The following is a 15,252-nucleotide window of genomic DNA, read 5'->3' on the forward strand; positions in this document are numbered from 1 at the left end:
TTCCTATAGGATAAAGAAATTCAGTGTGGATCTTACACTTCTTTGCTCAGTGAAAATCTAAGTACTTAAATTTAGGCTTTATAATCTTTTCATAATTGGGTCAAATGAAATTCTGAATACCCAAGAGCTACAGATTGGATATGATGTAGAGATAAAGGGTTGTAGTCCCTTTTTATGTATTCTGTTCAACCCTAATACATTATGGATCCATTCACTTGTTACTTTAGCAGCATCATTAAGTGTAATAATTTAGAAATAATACTTTAAAAAATTAACACATATTTAGAAATGTCTGAAATGTGGTCAAATTTAGTCAACTGAACTTGTTTCGCAGCAAAATATTCAACTTGAGAAAATGTCTATAAATGCCCATATTTTCTGAATTCTAGTGATAATTTTTAAGCTATCCTGCTTACTTTCCATGACTGTCATATAGCAGTTATTTAGGAGGTTAAATCTGAATTGATGTGTATTGCTATAAAATTTGGTTTGGTTTCAGTTAATGTGATACAATGCAATGTAGGTGAAATAGACTCTATGATTTCATTGTCTTGATATAAAATTAACTTGATATTTTGATTGGATAATGAGATACACTTTATAATATATCAAAAGAAATTGTTTTGTAACTAAAACAAAGTAGACCTTTACAGTGTATAAAATAGAAGTCTGCTGTCGTAGAAAGCATAATTAACTCCTAACCATTATACTTCATTTCCATTATATTCCAAAATGCAGAAGTAATAATGTACTTCTTTGTAGTCTGATAACTTAAGAATATTCTCAAAGTACTTATCTTAGTTTAAATTAGCTTCTGACATGAGGGATTCTAGCTAAACACTTATTATAAGGTCGCAATGTTTTAAGAAAAACAGAGCAGAATAGTTAAAACCTAAGACTTTGGATTTCAGAAGCATGGGTCTACCACTTACACAATAGGTGACCCAGGGCCATCTACATATTGCTATAGGTCACATTTTGTTCACATGTCAAACATATAATAAAAGCACTTTGAGAGCAAGGATTATATCTATTTTATTCCTTGCTCTATTCACAGTGTCTGGCACATAGCCAGCACTCAATAAATATTGAATAGATTAACAAATGGATACCTGTACCTCATGGCTCTAATACAGATAAAGTTAAAAAATAAATAATTTAACAAATACATACATGCATGCATATATACATTCATGCATACATTCATACATACAAATATATATAGCTGAGTATATGATCCATTTAATTGCTCAACTAGGGGAGTTATTTTTAGAATTCTTCCATGTCAACTCTAAAGATAAATATTTAAATGACCCCAAATTTAGGACTGCACGTATATGCCAATGTCAAAATTCAGTAAAAGGGATAATCAAGTTTAGTAATTGATTTGGTTGTTTATTCTGTTGAGTATAGTTGAAGTACTGTTTACAAACTGTCTAAAACAGTCAACAAGTTCTCTACTGAGATGAATTTTCCTTCTTCCTATCAGATGCTGTAAGACTTAAAATGTGTGCAAGATAATTGTACCTTTTATATTTGGGATTCGGGTAGCTTTTCTGGGTTTCAGATTAATATGACAAATTTAACATTCGCCCAATTTCTGAGGTTTGTGTTAACTATGCCGATCAAGTAATAGTGCTTTTCAGAAAGGAAATGAAGTGGCTTTAAGAGAAACTTGAAGAGTAATCCTCAGAAAGCTCTTGATGCAGCTGTTCTATCATGTGTAACAAACATCTGAATATGCTTCCTGACTGTGCTCATTATTTGATAGTTGTATGTCACATAAGGAACTTAGTTTGCATGCATGCTCCCTCAGAATTATGACTCACAGATACATTTATAACTTTTTTGATATCCATTACATTGAAATATAAAACTTAAGGTTTCAATACGGAGGCTATTTTGCAAAAAAGCCATGCCATTTCAAAACTTTTAGATATCTCAGAAGAAGAAAATCATCATTTTTCCTTGAGAAATCATCCAACCCAACCAATAGCAATAAATTTCTAGGAGGAAAGCATGCCAGTTCTTTATTCAGGGTCAAAAGTTTTGTTGAAGGCACTGACTGCGACCTTCTAGTGGTGCAGCGAAGTTCAAAGCCATTCATTCATTCAGTGGTATTGAATAAGCAGCATGTTAAAATACTTTGGGAATTAATTGAGTTGAAGTTGTCTTTCATCAAAAAACCGTTCTCCTCTTTCTGAGAAGACAGTTAGTTGTCTTCCACCAGGCTCATGGCGCAGGCATGGGGAACCTATGGAGCAGTGATACCAATTAAATTAGCCCTGTCAATCTTTGAGAGGGAGATGCCACTCTACTGCACAAGGCAATGTGCTGGGCACTGGGAAAGAAAGAAAGGAGTAAGTGCCTCGGGCATTGGGGGAGTTGGGTGGGGCTGTACCTTTCATTCACTTTCCTTTCAGTGGATGGGCAGAACTTATCTTCTTTTCTCCTCACCTCTTGATAAATGAAGTGTAGTGCTACCACCCTCCCAATGATGTCACCCTGTGGTGGTTATGACTCCGTTGCTGCTGGTGAAGACCTTTTTGAGGAAAGGGAGTAAGCTCTGTAGGCTCGGTGCCAACACTGTTCCGCTTCCTCCATAAACCGGCAGTTGTTGGGATGTTTTTTGCAGGGCAGCTCTCTTCTTCTGAATCACTAGTCATAATGAAGTTTTTGTCATATTAAAGAGGAAAGAAGAGAAGCGATTGAGAATAGCTTGAGAGGATGACTGTGCCGTCCCTCAGGTCCAGCGACAAGGGGACTACAATGGGTAGCTTTCAGAACTACATATGGTCTTCCTTCCGAGGGAGTTGATTAAGCGACTCCGGATGAAATTGAAATCCTGTGATTTGACCTTTGTCTGGCCTGGGAGGGCTGCAATTCGCATAACAATTTCCTTTTGTTCTTTGTTTGGAGTTATTAATCCAACATGAGCCTCGAATTAATCAGGGGTAGTGCGTAGCTACACTGCTAATTCACAGCTCCACTGCCTGTGTCTTTTTTAATTAAGGCCGAATGATAGCAGGCCTTAGCTCTGATTGCCACACTTGCTAACCACACATTGAGGGATGAAGAGGCTAAACAGGCAGAATGAGATTACTTCAAGGTTTCACTTAATTGTTTTCTTCCTTTAAGTAAAGAGCACTGACGGAACGTTTGTTAATTCTGGGCTTGAAGAGCTGCTTTTGTGTGTTTCTTGTCTTGATTTTGGAACAGAATAGAGAGAAATCCAGGTTATGGTTAGCACCCTCAGGGGTAATGACCAGAGGGATTACCTAAATCACAGCTTTAGTGATTGATTTAAACTGCAGGACACATCTTCATGAGGAATGGGAGGTTGGTGAAGGGTGGGGCCTGCGTCAGAGCACTTTGACCCTTAGTACCTGTGTATTGTGTAGGATTTGGGGCCTTTGAGGCTCTAAGGCAGTCAACATTGCTTAGTCAAAACTTTGTAAGAGAAAACAAATTGGAAATTTGATGTGACTTACGTTGTTCTAGAATTCAGCATCACATGGCTCTGTCTTCTACTTTGTTGAAAGGGATCTAACTACTGGAAGGCCCTAATCATAGTTCAGCTTTACCAAACAGGCTTGGCCATCCAGTGTGGGCCCCATAATTCATCACGTGGGGTTTTAGTAATGACTTTCTTCCCCTTGGTAAAAGTTATTAATTGACTGCATTCCTTCAACTACTTCACATATTTTATTTATTTTCACATATTTTTATTAAAAACATAGCTAACATGCAATATTATATTAGTTTCAGGTAAATACCATAGTTATTCAATATTTATATACTAACGAAATGATCACCATGATAAGTCCAGCAACCATATGATATCGTAATACGCTATCACAATATTATTGACTACATTCCTTATGCTGTACATTACATCCCCAAGACTTATTTGTTTTATACCTGGAAATTTGGACCTCTTATTAACCTTCACCTTTCCCCCCTTTATAAATTTTTCATTTACAGTTGACATGCAGTATTATTTTATATTTCAGGTGTACAGCATAGTGGTTAGACATTTATGTAATTTAAGATGTGATCCCCTGACTAGTCTAGTACATACTTGGCACCATACATAGTTATTACCATATTATTGACTATATTCCCCATGCTTTACTTTACATTCCCATGACTATTTTGTAATTACCTATTTGTTCTCCTTAATCCCTTCACTTTTGTCACCCTGTCCCCCCAGCCTCCTCCCATCTATCACCCCAATAAATCTAGTACCCATCTTATACCATACACAGTTATTACAATAGCATTGACTGTATTCCTTATGCTATACCCTACATCCACATAACTACTTTGTAACAACCAATTTGTACTTCTTAATCCCTTCCCCTTTATTCACCCACATCACCAAAACCCCCTACCATCTGGCAACCATCAAAATGTTCTCTGTATCTATCAGGTTGTTTCTGTTTTGTTTAATTTGTTCTTTAGATTCCACATATTAATATAAACAAAATCATATTGTATCTATCTCCCTCTGTCTGATGTACCACACTCAGCACAATACCCTCCAGGTCCATCCATGCCGCCACAGATGACAAGAACCCATTCCCTTCCATGACTGAGCAATATTCCATTGTATATATGTACCACCTCCTCTTTATCCATTCTTCCATCAACAGACACCCAGGCTGCCTCCACTTCTTGGCTATTGTAAACAATGCTGCAATGAACGTATGGATGCACATGTCCCCTCAAAGTAGCATTTTGGGTTTCTTTGGATAAATACCCTAAAGTGGGATTATTGGGTCCTTCTTTGTCTCTTGCTAGAGCCTTTGTTTTAAAGTCTATTTTGTTTGGTATAAGTATTGCTACTCCAGCTTTTTGTTTGTTTCCATTTTCATGAAATATCTTTTTCCATCTCTTTACTTTCTGTCTGTGTGTGTCTTTCAACCTGAAGTGAGTCCCTGATAGGCAGCATATGTAAGGGTTTTGTTTTCTTATCTATCAGCCCTCCTCTTTCTTTTGATTGGAGCATTTAATCTATTTACATTGAAAGTAATTGTTGATAGAGATGTAGCTCTTGCCATTTTATTATTCATAATTTTGATTTTTTTTTCCATCTTAAAGAAGCCCCTCTATTATTTCTTATAATACTGGTTTGGTGATGATGAAGTCCTGTAACTTTTCTTTTCTGGGAAGCTCTTTATCTGTCCTTAGATTTTAAATGATAGCCTTGCTGTATTATTCTTGGTTGTAGGTCCTTGCTTTTGTCACATTGAATATTTTGTTCCAGTCCCTTCTGGCTTGCAAAGTTTCTGTTGAGAAATCAGCTGACAATCTTATGGGAGCTCCCTTATATTGGGTTGTCGGAAAAGTCAGGACGCATTTTTTGCAATGAAAACATAGAAAAAAAATACGTCATGACTTTTCCGACAACCCAACAAGTTTTAGTTGCCTTTCACTTGCTGCTTTTAGGATTCTCTCTTTGTCTTCAACCTTTGCCATTTTAATTATAATGTGTCTTGTTGTGGGCCTGTTTGAGTTCATCTTGTTTGGGAATCTCTGCTCTTTCTGGAATTGTATGTCTATTTCCTTCACCAGGTGAGGAAAGTTTTCTGTCATTATTTCTTCAAATAGATTCTCAATCCCTTGCTTTCTCTCTTCTCCTTTCTGGTACAACTATGATGTGATTGTTGTTATACTTGATGTTGTCCCAGAGGTCTCTTAAACTATCCTCACATTTTTTGGATTCTTTTTTCTTTTTACTATTCCGATGGATGTTTTCTGCTACCTTGTCTTCCAAATAGCTGACTTGATCTCTGCTTCATCTAGTCTGCTGGTGATTCCTTCTAATGCATTCTTCATTTCAGTTATTGTATTCTTTTTGGGCTGGTTCTTTTTAGGGTTATATGTCCTTTTTTAGTCTTGCTATCTCTTTGTTGAAGTTCTCACTAAGTTCATTGAGCATCCTTACAATCATTATTTTGAACTTTGTTGCTGATAGCTTGCTTGCCTCCATTTCGTTTAGCTCTTTTTTGGAGTTTTCTCCTGTTCTTTCACTTGGAACACATTTATTTGTTCCCTAATTTTGGCTACCTTTCTGTTTGTTTCTATGTATTAGGCAGATCTGCTATGTCTCCTTGTTGTGGCTGGGTGGCCTTATGTAGTAGGTGTCCTGTGGGGCCCTGGCACAATCACCCTGGTGTTCCAGGGATGTCCATTGTATGGGTTGTGTGTTAAGCCTTGATTGCTATTGGCATGCCATTGGGTGGAGTTGACTCTCAGGTTGGTTGGCCTTGGGGTTTGGCCACATCGACAGCTTATGGGCTGCTGTGAAGGGGGCTTACCTATTGAGTGGGATTCACCCAGTAGGCTCTCATGCCTGTTGAGACCACCCTTTGTGTGTGCCACTTCTGGGGCTAATTGGGTAGTGGTCTGCTGTGGTCTGAAGCCAACCTCCAAGTATGTTGGTTCTGGGGCCTCTTGGAAGAGGCTCTGGCACCTCTTGGGAGAGGCTCTGGTGTAGGCCCAGTTCAACCACTGCCTGTGACCCTCCAGGAGTTATCTGGTAGGAGCTACAAAGGAATCCACAGTTGTTTGTTGCCTGTACTAAACCTGGAGGTGTGTGTCGGAGAGGCCACACTGCGAACCGTGGATGTCTGCCACCAGTACCAGGCCTGGGGTAGCTCCACAAAAAGCCAGGGCACCCTGAGGCCTGCTGCCACCTGCCACTCCTTTAAGGTTCAGCTGCTGATAGAGCCTCATGCAGTATGCAAATTGGGTGGGGCAGAGTCTCAGGGAGTCATTAGAGTGGGAAGAATTGTGGGTCACCAATTTAATGTAGATTCCGGTATGGAGCCAGTGATGAGCCTGGAGCTACTCAGCAAAAGTCTGAGAGCATACCGAGACCAGTTGTTGCCTATCTGGGGCCTGCTGGACTCTGATAGTTTTCCAAGAAAGAAAAGAGTAAGTGCCTCAGGCACTGGGGGCGTTGGGTGGGGCAGAGTTTCAGTGGAGCTCACCAGACCAATCAGATTCAGATTTGGACACAGGAAAGATGGTGCCTGCCTGCTGGCTACATAGGAAAAGAACCCCTGACAGGGAAAGTGGGGACTGTCCTCTAGCCCCCACCCCAAAGCCACTTACCTAATTCTGCCCTCCATATGCCTCCAACACCCCCACTCCCTCTGGGTCACCGTCCCTCTGCCAGAGCCCAGGGTGAGTGCCTGCGATTGACTGAGTCTGTGTGGGCTGTTTAACGTCTGGGTTAATGTCTGGGTTTCCTTCAACCTTCTGTCCCACCCAGATGGTCAGGATATCCACTATTTTTCACCGCCAGATATTGTGGAGGCTCCTCTTCCTGACACCAGTACTCTGGGCTGAGGAGTCTGGTGTGGGTCTGGGGTCTCTCCCTTCTTTGAGGGGAACCAACTGTGGCTGAGATATCCCTCACTATTCTCAACTGCCACACAGAGGTTGGGGCCCATTCCGCATCTCTGCCTCTTCTACCAGTCTCGATGTGGCTTCTTTATATTTTTAGTTGTAGGACTATTGTTCAGCTATACTTTAGATGATTCTAAAGTTGATTGTTCTGTAGTTTAGTTGTAATTTTAATGTGTCCACAGAAGAACGCAGTGTTTCTCTACTCTGCCATCTTGAATCTGCTTCTGCTTCTCATATTTTAGAAGGGAAATATAACATACAGATATAGATCAAATGATGTTAAGCAAAATCAAACTCCAATTTATTGAGTTACTATGCCTCTTCCTGGAAGAAAACACTTCTTTATAGTGGTAAATCATCTCTGAGACACTGGGAAATCATCTCAGACAGTAGTTTAATTAACCACTGTTGCAGTGAACTTGTTAGGATCTTTATACAACTCCACAGGTAACTTATTCCTCCCTCCAAGTGTCTGACTAACCTAGAAGAAACTGACTCTTCCTTACTACACAATTCAGGCTTGGACAAAGGTGTAGAGTGGTATAAACACAGTCGCTCATTTGATGTATGATCTTTTCCTTTCTGGGACTCAGGTTTTCAAATAAGCAAATACACAACAATCAAACAAATAACAGGAAGTTGGACCAGAAAATCTATATGGTTCCTTTTGCCTTTAAAAGTATAATGCTATAGCTACATATTCTGTTTCAAATCCCAGACTTGGTCATTTATTTCTCTAATCTCTGTTTTGTGTCTGTCTATGAAAATTAGTAGGATTCCATTGGGAAGAGCTGTCTATATATTTTCCATGGAATTAAAAGCTGGAAAGCATTTTAGCTTAAATGCATTATTATATTTCAAGTTGGCTTCTTCTTATGGTTGCATTCAATGTTACATTGTATTTGCTCATATATGAATATTAGTTATATGTAAAGAGGATTATTTTAGAGAATAGAATTCAACTTGTAGAGGAAAGAACATGAAACTGGGAGTCAGGAAACTTTAAGTTGGGTTATAGTTTTGCTCTTAACTTGCTGTATGACCTTAAGTGTTTAGGTGTCATTTCCAACTTAGACAAAATTACAAAGACTCAACCAAATGTTTCTTTCAACTTTGACTTTCTATGATTCTGATCCTTTCATCATTATGAGGACTTTGTGACTGATGCATCAGATATGTTGAATATTTTCATTCAATAATATTTCAGCACTTTATTAATAGATAAAAAATATGTTACATTTCTAAGCAAATGATAAAAACAACAAAAACTTTAAGGGAAAACTCATTTTCATCTGCATTTCAAAAATCTGATTTCTACTTTTAGAATAATAGACTGTGAAAGTGACCAGTGAGGTTGGGCTGAAAAGAAGAATCTAGGAGAAAGGTGACAGGGTGATAAAGGGATAAGAGGGTGTGAAGGAAGGATTCCATAAAATGAGGATAATTTGAGCATGTTTACAGGTTAATGAGAATGAGTTGATAGAATAGAAGGCATACTAAGGCAAACTTCATCATACTAAATTGACGAAGCAACGTCCTGAGCTTAGTGGATCCCATCCATTTGTGGGGGTTTAACCTCAAACAGAGGGAGAGATGCTGCATCCTATGACCCTGCAAAGAAGTTGATCAGGTGGGTTGCAGAAAGTGATGTGTGTATGGATGGGTCAGGTAGTGCATACTTATGGGAAGTGAGGTGATCCGAAAGTGATGGGGGCCTTGTATTAAAGAGAGTGGTGAAGGTTTCGGACAGCTACTAAAGAGAATGAGAGGAGGTGAGAAAGAACAACTAAAATTATTGTTGAATGAGGTTAGAACACAGATGTGGGTGGGGTAGTGGCAAGGATCTGTGCTGTTGCAGAAGTTTCTCCAGCTGCGCGTTCAGCTGCCCTAGGGTAGATAAGCTTCAGAAAAGGCAGACTGGAGTTGATTCAGAATGAGGGCTCCTGGGGGAAGAGTGTGCAGGAATAAAGACAAGTTGATATGCCTTGGTGCATTGATTTATTAAGTACTCAAACAATCTTTAAAATTAAACACAATTATTGACAGTTTAAAGAGATGGAAACAAAGGCTACAGGAAGTTAGGTAATGCCGTGAAGTCAAACGTTCTTGTCCCTACACCTTATACTGTCATTTAAGAGTTTAACACATTCCTCTTCATTATTTCCTTCAAAATTATTATATTGAGTCATTCAATGAATTATATGGCTGAGAACATTTCTCGTAAGGATTACATAAAACTAAAAAGTAAGCCTTGTTTGGTGAGTAGATCTCATTTTACCATAAATGTCAAATACATGGACAATCTAGAAACAGAAACCCAGATATTTATGATCATCAGTGCTTGGCTTTCAGCACTGTGTCACAGCCTTTTGCTCTCTTTCTCTCTTGGCTGAGATTCAAAAACATTTTTTTTTTTTTAATCTTTGGGAAAGGCTGATAGCCCTATGCAAGTCAAGATACTATTGCTACATTTCCAAAACATGGATGCCAAACTCTGGGGTTGTGATACACCCAGATGGTCTTCCTTTTTTGCATTTCTGCAAATGTTATTACCAAATACAACAAATTTTTCTCCAAAGCCATTAGAGCCCATTTGGCACCTTCTCTAATCTGTCCTACTTGTTACCTTTTAATTACTTTGTGAGGGGATCTAGTTGTCTTGTTGTTGCTGAGGGCCAAATGACCAAGGGGTTAATGCTTTTTTCTGTCTTTGGCCAATTGGTTTTTAGTCAGTAGTTATTTATGGGGAAGTCCAGGGGCCATTAGTTTTCAAGTATGTGCAGCTGTACTCTTCACAATTACTAGTCCATAAGCAAATGTGGACTTACTTTTTTGTGTACGGTTGTTTTTTTCCTGATTGGTTAGACAATCTGTTGCCATTTATGAATGATTCTTGTTGATGCAAAACATGGCATTGAATTCTGTTTTATTATTTGGATTCCCTGTTTCATTGGATGCTGTAATCTTGAGTCAGACAAGGCACGAGGGGATACACCTCCTGTCACTGGTGACAAATTGCTCCTGTGTTGCAAAATGTCAAATCTCACCCACCGCATGTTAGCTGTGCTATTCTCCATAAATCGGCATAGGTGCTGATGAGCCTCATTGTGAAATCAGCGACTGGTTGGCCTTGGCCTTTTCTACTCATGCTCTCTGTTCTTTTGGACATAAGGTAGAGATTACTCTTAATGGTTCTTTCAGTTCCTCGGAGCCCCTCCCTCTGTGCTGTCTTACTGTGATTTTTTTTTTTCCCCCTGCCCTCATTGAATAGTAGTCTTTGATGTCACACAAGAGAATACTGTTGGCTAACAGTCTGGAGGCTGCTTCATTTGAGCTAACCACCACATGAAAACAAATGTGATCCATCATATTTCATTAACTAGCTGTCCTCCTTTTGGGTACCCTTTTTTGATGTCAGAGTGCATCCTGACAGGAATCAGAAAGATATGTGTGATTAAGAACAGTAATAATGCTTATTGCATTGTATTGTAAATTACCTTCCTGGACCCCGCTACTTTATCAGCCCCACTGGCTTTGGCTCCCGTACATTTTTGACTACTCAGTATATACAGTGTATTAGCGCAATGGAGATCATTATGTGGCCTGTATTTGAGTCATTTTTATTTAAGATGCCAAACAATAAGCTGTTGATTGGGGGAACAAGAGGCGAACAATAATGTTCTGTGTCACATAATACACCACCATTTTCCAGCTTTGCTTTAGAAGGGCCCTCTTTATTGTTTTTGTATAAAAATGGTTCTTAGGAGGAGGAATATTTTGCTGAGGTATGTCATTATTTTGCAAATTTCTATTATCTCATCATGTTGTCTTCATTGTAAATTGCAGCTAATTAGGAACCTAGTTAGAGCCCCAGCTTTGAGGCTGGCTTTTTTGTGAAAAGAGCCCACCGATTACCGCACTACAAGAGAGGAAGGGAGAGAAAAAGGAGATTAATCTGGTTACCTAGGCGACACTCGCTTCCATCTGCGAGGAACAATACATTTTTGTTTCCTTGGCTCAGTTCAGATCTGTTTTGTTTAGAGAAAAAAAAGAGAGACGGAGAGAGAGAGAGAGAGAGAGAGAGAGGGAGAGAGAGAAAGGGAGAGAGAGAGGGAGAGAACCTAGCTTCACGACAACGCTGAATTCTGTCTAGCCCAGGCTTACATGGTTGATTCCTCTGCAAGTTAGGGGTCTCAGGGGGATGAGAAGATGAAAGAGATATAAACTCCAAAGTTGTCAAAGGTCGTGACCTTGCCACACAAAGCCAGCAGTTTTACCTTTAAATCCCCTTCTCCCAAAAAGCACTTAATGAACTAATACCCTGTAGTCTATATTAAAGAACAAGGCCCTCAAATTGTGGGTTTAAGGAGTCATTTTTAATTTCATACTAAATAATCAGTGACTCTAAGAAGCTACTTATGGCTCCAGTTTTTGTCTAGGCAAGTTGACTTCAACTTTTCTACTTTTTTTCCCAAGTGGTTTTCCCCAAACCTACCATTTTATTGTGCTGACATGTTTAAGGTATGAATGTTTAAGGTATGATTTTACTTTCCAATGAATAAAAGAAACCTATTGAATCAACACAAGATTGAGGCTTATTAACTACTCACTACCAGTTGCTTGTGTTGTACATCAAACTTTTCAGTCTTTGAAATGGGGTGGCCATGTACTTTGCTCAGACATAATGTATGAGTGTTGCCAGGCTGTTTGTGGCCTCTTATGTAGTCACCAGAGAAAGGACTGAGCATGACACAGCAGCTGAAAGAGTCAGGCTAAAAGGCTCAGAAATCCCAGGGCGTCTTCAGGAGAATTGGCTAAACCCACAGCCTCTGATAAGCATAATGCTTTCGGCATCATGCTCTCACTGGTTGGTATGCCATCCTGCATAATGAGTGGTTATCCAGGAAGGTTATGTGTGATGACATACAGTTAAAGGAGGCTCCAAAAGAGGAATGTTGGCTTATCTGAGCTCTCTAGTCATAAAATGCAATGATTAAACCAGAGCAACTAGCTTATTTTATAATGTCCTGAGGAATCCATGCTTCACACCAATGAAATGTCTTCTCATCAGTCCTCTTTCTAAAATACATTCTTAATAAGAGGAAAATAAACCTTCTCATAGTAAGTACAAGTTACTGTTGGTTCGCAGTTATGCTATATACACTAATAAACATTTCTCTTCAAAGGATATTACCCGCCTCTGTTGTTTATTTGCAAATGGGGAAAAAGATACCTACCCAAATTGATTCTGTGCTTATCACTCACCCAGTCCTCTAAAGCATCTGTACTCTTTCTTATTCCCATTATAGCATTTGTCCAACTCCAAATGATGCATCTCATAGGATTTATAAGCAGCCATAGAAATCTATGCAATAGATTTATAAGCAGTCTTAGAAAACGTATGAAAAAGTTAAAACTCATGCAATTCTGATTCATTCTAAAATTTATTAGAGTTTATGGATAAAAACAAAATCTTGCTTCTTATCCCAAACTTAAGCCCTCAAAATGGTACTCTATGTTTTTGAGCTTTTCTGTATATCAGATAAGATTTCCAAGGTACCACCCTTGAGTACCTCAAATAAGACAAGATATAAATTAGTTTACTATGGCAAACAAACCCTCAAGAGTCTTCTTTTCCCAGTAACCTTTTACTCTATAAGGACAAATTACCAAATACCACGCTGTTACTGGAACCTGGAACATCTCTCTGAAGTTTGTGAAACCAAGGCTACTCTTGGCAATGGCAGGGACTAAATGTGCAGATGTGTTTTAGAAATCCACTTTTAAACAGGCACAGGAAATAATCTCTTCTTATCTGAATTTGAGCTTATTCCATTAAATTAATAAAGCTATTTTAAGTTTTGAGAGGACATGATCTCAATACCTTTTTTTAGTAAAGAAAGAACTTTAGTAAGTTGCAAGTTATACAGAGAAGTAGTTGTAGCAAATAAGTCAACACTGCTCAGAATAGTTTTGTTTTCAGAAAGTAGTTGAGCTTTCAAGAGCTCTCTCTAGAAGGACTCCGGTATCTCTTTCCTCATTTGTCTGCAGAGTCAGTCCATCCAATTCCTGTTCTCAGCTTACTAGGGCCACATATGGGGTCTAATCTCTATAAAGGCTTTGATTATATGCTGAGAAGGTAGAGAAATGAAAATGAGAAAAGTATTTAGTATGTGCAGACACAGATTTTTGTTCATGTTTCATAAAACAGGTTCTTCACCCTAAAAATGTGCTAATCTAGCATGGGATTGCAGTTATCACCAGGTGAGATTGCAGTAGCTACTTACCAACATGACTGGAGTTAATAGACAGCGAATAAGAGTATGACTACCTGATAGATTTAGGGAGGATTTGGCAGTTTCCTACTGTATAAGTGTCTCTGATTTTCAATAATGACTTATTATTGCTCACTCAAGACTTTAGGTTTCCCCCTCTTAGGAAGCAACTTCTAATATTCTGCCCTGAAAAAGTGGTTCAGATAGATGCAGAGGAAAGAGTGCCACCTGCTGATTTCTCATCCTAAAGCAATTCTGAGTTCCTTGGAGGCTTCTCAGACAAGATCTAGCCCTGCCTGCTACCATTTATTAAGTCATAAATGACAAGCCCAAAGCCTAGTGTTGTGAGGCTACAGTTTTGTGATCATGGAGTTATAAGGTTGATTCAGAGCCATACAAGGAATGATTACAAAATGTTTCATTCAATTCAAAATTATCTTCTTCATTTTATGGGTTTAAAAAAATTCCAGTACATCATTTCATCAATTCTTCACATTTTTTCTTCTTATTAGTTACAGAGAAAATTGTGGACAGTAGCAAAATAACTTCCTTGTCATGTGAAATTCCGTTGTCCTGAATTTCTTCTGGACTCTTCTCAGTGTGGAAAAGCATGGCTAATGAAAGCTCCTTTTGGATGTTGATGTGGAAATTGCTCTCACGAACATGGCTTTTCTTCGTTCTGTCTTGCAAGAAAGCATACTTTCTAGTTGCCTGTGTCACTATGGAAGAAAATTGCTTAAAGTAAAAGTAAAGTAAAAATTAACTTGTCCCATGAAGAGTCCATTTGAAAATTAAAATGTAGAAATCTATCATTTCTCCTTTTCCTGATGAAATTTATGCTTTAGGAAAATTTTGTAAGTTTTTAAACAATTAATTGTATGTAATTACTCACAAAATACTGGGAAGTTAGGAAAAGTGATGTTTGTTTAAGAAAGACATGAATCTCTAGCTGATGAATAAAAATTCAAGTAAGGAATTATTTTCAACTGTAATTCTGACCTAAGAAATACCAGTGTAACTTTTTTTATTCACACTTGTACCACCAATTAATAGAAGAACACACTATTTTTCTTAGTCAAATGGCGGAGGAAATGTTCCATGCTAATACCCATTCTTTTAAAAAGAACCTCAATTTATGTATAATTTAAAAAATTGACCAAGATAATGGGTGGGCTGATGCATGCTTATCCAAAGTAAAACTCATCACCTAATGCAGCTTATTTATCCTTAATTGTTACTTTAGAACAGTTACCATTAACCTGTGCCTCCAGTGTTAAGGTGATTTTATCTCCTATCAACTCAGGCATGAATCAGGTTGCAGGCACAGCAAGAAGAATGAGCAACAAAGGAGTTGTTACCACAAAGGAACGGCTCTAAAAATGGGCCAGAGCTGTCAATATCTCTTCCTACTCTACAAAATAAAAGTTGTTAACAACAACAACAAAAAGGTGGAACCGTCGTCTTTTGGAAAAATAAAAAAGGGCATCAATGGAAAGAAAAAAATAAGGAAATTTAGTTGCAAAGTGTTCATTAATAATCTTAGTCAAATAAAACATAT

The 15,252-nt window shown here is 38.4% G+C and overlaps 1 protein-coding gene across 8 annotated transcripts in view; it reads left to right on the forward strand.

Moving 5' to 3' along the window:
• The window catches only part of SOX5 (SRY-box transcription factor 5), a 987,332-nt gene that overhangs the window by 495,438 nt on the left and 476,642 nt on the right, over window positions 1-15,252 (forward strand). The gene's annotated exons all lie outside the window — the stretch shown is intronic.

Source organism: Hipposideros armiger, unplaced genomic scaffold, assembly GCF_001890085.2.
Source record: "Hipposideros armiger isolate ML-2016 unplaced genomic scaffold, ASM189008v1 scaffold_227, whole genome shotgun sequence".
Classification (NCBI taxonomy): Eukaryota; Metazoa; Chordata; class Mammalia; order Chiroptera; family Hipposideridae; genus Hipposideros; species Hipposideros armiger.